Raw genomic sequence first — 5,878 nt, 5'->3', positions numbered from 1 at the left:
GGAATGGTGCAGAAAGAGTTTATTTTATGCCGGTAGATACAAGTGGGATGCTGTTCTTTTTGAGGCCTTGGTTTTGGAAGCTAGGGGTTTAATTTATGAAACTGCCACAAGATATTGTATCTCGGATCTTTCCATAGTGACTTTAGACACTCTGTACAATATTTTGAGGAAGTTATTTCACACCAAATCACACAAATATTTTTAGTCTGCTTAGCAGAAGAGTAGGAATTGTCAGTGTCACACAGCAAAGAATTAATGGGTTTAACTAAATGGGTTTAATTACCTCCTACATGTGAGGCCAAGCAGCCCACTCCCAACTGTAGCTGAAGAGTAGCATGGATGGGACAGGGGCCAGGGATGAACAGGCTGTTGCAAGGAGCTGTGGGAAAAGCATATGCTGGGATGAGCTCTGGCATAAAGGCAGAAGGCATAAGGACGGACAGTAAAAAGCAGGTCTGCCTCAGGCTCTATTAAGATTATTCTAGAACTATGTTCAAGCCTTATCCTTTCCTAAAAGAGAGCAGAGAAAGCTACTGCGTGTCCCGGAGTAAACAGGTACCAGCACGCGATAAGGACTAGCCTTGACTAACATGTGCAAGCCTTTCCCAAGTCCTCAGGTGGGAGAAGTATGCCACCTGCTGCTAACAAAACTCTTCTGCACCTCAACGCTCAGTAAAACGTAATGTTCCCGAGGGCAGAAAGCTCTACCTTGCAACACACTCAGGAGTTTGCTCACTTCCCGCAGCCCTCTTTTCAAGTATTGTCTAGTGGCTCTTCCTCATTTGGAAGTCAAACGGAATTCACGTGAATTAATGAAGAAATAAGAGAATGCCAGGTGACAAAATGAAAATTCACCCCACCAGAATTTTTCCTTCCACATACATGAAATGCTTCTGGAAAAGGATGCTAATTCTAGGACACAAAGCTATTCAAGGCAGCACCTAACTTCATAATTAGCTAGCATTTAAGTCAATGGCATTGTAAACATCACGCAAGAAAAACATCCCTCTGTAGCCTGTTGGAAATAAATTACAAAAAAAACCCAAAAAACCCAAAACAAAACAAAAAAATCACTTCGTATTTGTTGCTGAATGAAAAAAAAAAAAAATTAGGACATATATTTTTAAGAATCAAATGCCTTAGCAAAATTTCATTTCCAGAATGTTAGGAAGAGTAAGAATTTGTCATTCACGGCCTCTCAATTCTGCCTAGTTTCAGATGAAGATGGATTGTCAGCTCTTAGCTCCATCTGCTGTCACAAACTGAAATAACAGAAGGATTGAGCTCTCAGAAACTATCCCAGCCAACCTGCCCTTAAAACAGGAGATCAGGGATCAGTAATATATAGTTGTTGAAAGGAATTGCAACGAAGCAAAGACAAAACAGAAAATAACAAGAGCCAGTAAATAGAGGAGCACACGGTACACAAGGTAGGGAAGGTTCTGTTTCGAACAGTGGAGGGTCCACCGGATCCTGGGGAGTTAGGTGAGATTTTAGATGATTTTTAAATTATTTTAGATGATTGAGGGCTTTTAGACAATTTTTCCAGTTAGCATCTGAACTCTGATAAAAATACTTTCTTGTATTTCACATAACTTTTTGAGATATCAAAGAAATTTCTTACATTGCCTTCCCTGAAACTGAGGTCTTACGAAGTTTTACACAGACATTCTCAGCCCCTTTCGTGTTCAGTGGCAAACTAGCCTGGATGTATAAATATTTTCTAGGCACACTTTATATGAAGGTAGAATAGCAACAGCTTGGACCTTGTTTTTCTGTATACCAGCAGAAGGTTGCTTGCATTAAGTTCTCACAGCAGCTCAGCACAAAATGAAGCCATTTGAACGACTAATTTCAGAACTAATCAATTGTTTACTTAAAAAGTGGTTACTATAGAAATTATCATTATGAACTGTCAGGACTCAAGTGAAACACAGAGTTTAAGAAATGTTTAACTTCCTAGCTGATTCTTGTGTAGCCCACAGTCAATGCTACCTTCAGTGTCAGTAATTAAAGAAACCGACCTAAACAACAAAACATGGCTTTGACAGGCAAACTTTGATATTCAAATATGAGTAGTTTGGGATTCAGAGGTCTCTTTCAGATTTATTACATAAAATACACAAAAGCTTTTCTTCATCTTGCTTTTATTTTTATCATCTACAGCATTTGAATAGAATCAGAAAAAAATCCAGACTCTCATCCAGGTGCTTTTTCCCTCAATTTGCCAGGGTATTTTTCAACGTTATACTCACAAAGGATAAATATTTTGAAAGCATATGAAGCAAATATGGAACATGAAACCTACTTACAAAAACCATTTATGCATGTAAAAATGTAAGTCTCACTGAGCAGTAATTAGTTTTAGGGTTCCAAGTGCTTAAGCTATTTCTTAAATAAGATACAGGCTCCCAAAGTACTATATTACAGACTGAACACCTTTCTAGCTTGCCACTTTAGGTCAAGTGTCAGTTTATCATCACTTCAGAATTTCAAGTTCAAAACACTGTTTAGTACTAGGACTACAGAGGAGGGTATAGAATAGCAACTAGTTTGTAAAACACAGCAGAAGCAGCAGTAAGTCCCACTAAACTATTGGAGCAAGCTCCAAGCATGCTGGTAGACACCATTGCATCCAGACCCAGCCCAGAACTATCCTGTGCCATTGGAAGCCACCAGCACTCCTACTGGCCCCTCAACAGATGCCCCAGGTCCAAACACCACCCTGGACTTTGATGTCTTGTGCGTGGATGAATGCGATTGGCAACACTCCTTGAGACTCAGGTGATCGCTTCTAGTGATGACATCATGAAGAAGAAAGGAAGAGCTTAGTCTTTGTCAGCAAAGGCTTAAAAGTGCAACAGAGCTTTTTCTATTTTAGTAGAGCAGTTGCGTATTTCTTCAGTGAACCAATCTTTCAAAGGTTTTGCTTTCTGGACTTCTTTTTAGTTTCCCAACCCTCACCATGAGGAAGCGGTCAAAGCTGGCATGATGTTCTATTAAGGTTTAAGGGCAAATATTAGAATGTGTATTGTTGATATCTGAGATGGAATACAAATGATTTTCAAGATATGTATGTATTTCAACCTGACAGTGATGATGGCTAAGCATAGCCAACAGCAGAACTGCCTGGCTTATCATGCCAAAAGTAGGCAAGAACCAACCTCACGCAGGCCTTCATCGGGGGCGCATCTGAGTTTTAGCACTGATGTAAATGCTTTACCTTCTGCATGCCCAGAGGTGCCGTCCCTCGCTGAGCAGGGCTGCTGTACCTCTGGGCAGCTCTTCCAGGCCAGCACTGCCCTCGTTCTGCTCTGCATCTGTCCACCTTTTCTTCATTTTCTTTTCTCACATGGTCACAGCAAGGGAGGTGTTCACAGGAAACTTGCTGTAATATAGAAACACAGATATTAAAGAAATATAATTGAAAGTAAATGTCACGGCTGCATAAAGCCAATTTTTACTCCTTCTTTCTACATGTAATTTACAGTTATTAAACCAGAGCATTTTAGATAAAACTTAAAATATCTATCACAGGAAAGTGTACTTCTCTGAATGTAGAGACATTTATGTTCTTTTCCTTCCTTCTCTCTTTGACTTAGTCAGTAGTTACTAATTGCTGCACAACTTCAATTTTGTTATTTCTTTTTAAAATAACTAAAGATGGTCTAATTGTAGTGTATCTTGTCTCCCATTTTAGATGGGTCTTCTGCTCGGTTTTGGAGACACTGCAGTGCATCAAGGTGGCACAGTGAGCACATTCTTTTGGTACTTGTCTTCAAGTCGTACAATCATTTGCGGTTCACCTTTCCCAGAATGAGATGAATAACACCTCTGCAGTACATACAGAAGCTGCAACAGCCACAAAAGTGTATGCATTGAAGATAACCAATGAGTTCCCTCATGTTATAACCAGTGAAGATGGTGTGATTTGGTTTTCTGATTAATTACATAGCTCATTTGGATAATCATCTGATGTGGAGACGCACAAACTCTGTGCTCCTCCTGTATTCCTTCTGTTGTGACCAATATTAAAGCCACATCTATTCAGTCTTGACAGGAATAGACAAAAACATGGGGTGTGGGGTGTGTGTGTGAGGTGGCTTCAGGCTGACAGCATTCATCCCTTCTAGGATGCAGTCGCTCCTTAGCACTTTCAGAAACGCAGCTGACTGTAGTCACAGAAAGAAAATTCGATACTGGATCTGCTAGAGTGAGAGAATGGGAAAAGGCAGCCTTGGGGCAGTGGCAGCACTCCTCAGTTTGGGTTAAAATGTCAGGAAGTTTTCACAAAGACAAATACAGAAAGAAAATACATTCACCCTGTCTCCAAAAGACAATGGTTTCAGTGGTTCAGGAGTGCCATTTCATTGCATTTAAAACATAAGTTATCCAAAAGCTAGATCTTTTAATCTTTGCACATCAAGAATGAGACACTTCCTTCCACCTTTTTTTTCTCTCCATCCCTCAAATGATAATTTAAGAAGTTCTGATCATTGTTCAGCAGCTCCTAGCGTGAAAAAATACTGGAGAAATCTAAGCTGGGTGTGAGCAGAGTGTTTAGGAGTGCTGGCCAGCCTGGCACGGAGCACAGCTGGGCTGAGCTCGCTGACACGCGTACAAACCAGGGGGGAGGAGGTGCACATCTAAAATCAGGGCAGAAGGGTGGGTGGAGGCTAAAGTCAGACTTATGGCATGTGAAATTACACACCTTACATCTGTGTGTGTGTGGAGGGGTCACTACAACTCCAACTAGGAATAAATTTTTGCAGCCCCTGCATTAGTTCTCATTGCAAACAAAACCCATGATCCCTGCTTCCCACCCTTGATGATGCTACTGCTTCCTGCAGTTATAAAGGAAACTGAAAGTGGAGCTGTGAGGATAATTACAACACAACATAGGTGTGAAAATGTGACTCATCTCATAGAACTTTTAAGAGAATTTGGCACACACAAGACAGTTCGTGAAAGCATTCCTTGATTTCAAAGCTCAGGTTTCCCTGCTGTTCATAGTGTTTGGTGAGTGATCAATAACTGGGCGTTAAATAAATGCTGAAGTGGCAGTCAAAGATCAAATGGATAATGAGAGATTTTTATTTTTCTCAAAATTTTCTGCAGCTTTATGCGAGCAATAAACCCAAATGTCCAAAGTTAACCAAAAGATATCTATTTTTAGGTGTGAATTGCCTGAATAGGGCCTATACTGAATTTCTGTTGTTATGTAATCCATTACCTTGAATGGATTACATGAATGGAAAACACACATTTGGGTCCTGATACCATATGGAAACCAGGATACAAAAAAAAATACTATCTCAATTACTCTTTTGTTATAAGCCCACCTTGATGATGATGATGGTATTAAGAAGGTTTTATTTTGGGTTTCTAAAACATAAAGCACAACCTGGAAAGTTTCAGGCCTTCCCAAGGAGTTCTCTCATTCAAACCATCTGAAGATTGAGGGCTGACTTTCCTCAGAAGCTTTTGCCCATGACAAAACCAAAGCTTCTACACCAAACGAATCTACCACTAAGCTTCTCTAAAGCTCTACTGCAGTTTTGCTCACAAAATGCTCAAACTTGTAAGGGTGGTAGGGAGAGCAGGTATAAATCTGGAGGAAAATTAGTTGCTCTACACTTCAAGATTAGAAGGAGCAATTATTTGATCAGAACAGAGGTCACCACCATAAAAGCAACGGAACAAATAGTCTCAGATAGGCCGTGCTGCCTCTGCCACCAAACGTGCTGTTTGCTCACTGCTCCATCCAATTCGGGGCGCGAGAACACAGCGCTGAGAGATAAAATAATACGGTTGCTTTCATTCAGAAGAAACCAGACTGGACGGCTCCTGGGGCCCTTTCCAAGGCTAACAACTTAAA

The sequence above is a fragment of the Merops nubicus genome, unplaced genomic scaffold, assembly GCF_000691845.1.
Source record: "Merops nubicus isolate BGI_N331 unplaced genomic scaffold, ASM69184v1 scaffold19319, whole genome shotgun sequence".
In the NCBI taxonomy this organism is placed as follows: Eukaryota; Metazoa; Chordata; class Aves; order Coraciiformes; family Meropidae; genus Merops; species Merops nubicus.
This window is presented reverse-complemented; position numbering follows the sequence as displayed.